The sequence below is a fragment of the Theropithecus gelada genome, chromosome X, assembly GCF_003255815.1.
Source record: "Theropithecus gelada isolate Dixy chromosome X, Tgel_1.0, whole genome shotgun sequence".
NCBI classification, from domain to species: Eukaryota; Metazoa; Chordata; class Mammalia; order Primates; family Cercopithecidae; genus Theropithecus; species Theropithecus gelada.
In genome coordinates, this window is record NC_037689.1 from 11,054,716 (window position 1) to 11,056,232 (window position 1,517).

Consider the following 1,517-nt stretch of genomic DNA (forward strand, 5'->3'; position numbering starts at 1 on the left):
ATTGCTGTTCAGGCTGTAGTTCCCTCTGTGTGGCGGCTAATACAGCATTAGGTTGTTTGTCTATTTTTTATTGGGATATTTCTGCTCCCAATAAATCATGCCACATTTACTTATATGTGCCTCTTATCTATCCCTTTCCCTTTTTTTTCCTCCTTCTTTCTGTGGGATTTTCTTTTTCCTTTTTGCTAACCCTCATTGGGTTCCCAAGCTTACCCTGTCCCTGGTTTGCTCAGTTTTTTCCAAATTTGCAATGGCTTTTCCCACATCATGTGTATAATCTTGTTCCACTCCAGGCCTCAACAAAGATAGAAAAGGGCCATGCCATTTTCTTGGTGCATGCTGTAGCAATTTATTTTTCACCCTGGCAGTAAAAACTGCTATAACAGTTCCTGTGAAAACCCAGGTACAGATGGCTTGCCTAATTCCTAATTCCCAGAGAAGCCTCTGGGCCTCTTTGATTGACCACCAGCAGGTTATCCCTCCTGGTAAATCTTTTTCATTAGGTCAAGCCTCTCTCATAGCTAGAATAATCCATTCCATAAGGCTATTCTTCCTGGGTTATGAAGGCATTGCCGCAGGACCAGATGGTGATGATGTTAATCATTTTTCTCTGCTTGATTCCCAGCTAAAGAAAAACCCTGTGTCTCACAATCGGACGATCTAAGAGGTCAGTGGTTACTTAGGTGAATGTTTAAACGTCTTTGCAATCTTTAAGAGTTCTGTAGCAGTGAGATAGTGATAGTGAAAGTGATATACCCCGATAGTGAGAGTCTCCTGGATCCATCGACTCCCACATTGCTGGAGTTGTTCAGCTTTCACTTTCCTGTGCACGAGGGGTGAGCTTGCCAATGATCTTCATTCCCCTCTTCAGCTATGACTTCTATGTCATTGAAATATTCCTCTCCACAACATTCCCAGGTATTCCAAATTTTCACATCCCAATCGGGCTTAGTTATGATAGCTTTGATTTCTGGTCATTTCCATTTCATTCCCCCCAGGCGGACCAATCTGTCTACATGCTAAGGTTTCAATTTTTGTTCTCTTGGTCGTCAATTTTCTTCATTATGTTGGATGCAAGGAGAGAAGTCAAAAGTCACGTGTCTTTTTCTCATTGCAATTCCTTCCCTAGCCATCTAATTTTCGCCTCTGCTGCTAACTGGGCCTCCAAAGCCAAATGAACAGCTCAGAGAAGTGGGCAGCCCACTGGATAGGTTACCCACCATCCTTCCCTATCGCAGTGCACTATATGGCTTTCAGTTAATAACTCCTTTTGAGTTTTCGGGATGTGCCGTTACTCATGCGGAGGTCCACAAGAATCTAGCAGAGGTGTCACATCACCCCACATAGATGTTGCTGATCACCCTGGAGTTTCACACACAGATGCTTCATTCCCCTAACCCATTTTTTTTTTCATATCAGTTGAATAATGTGCTGATGTCATAACAAGGTTTGAGAAAGGCACATCTCACATAAGCACATGAACACCCAATCATCATGCTTAGGAACTACAAAAGGAT

General features: G+C 42.8%; 1 non-coding gene across 1 annotated transcript; it reads right to left on the bottom strand.

The window, feature by feature from the left end:
• Positions 1-1,413: 1,413 nt before the first annotated feature.
• Positions 1,414-1,517, bottom strand: LOC112616761. Its single transcript, XR_003117779.1, has one exon. It is a non-coding gene; the product is annotated as a small nucleolar RNA U13 (small nucleolar RNA).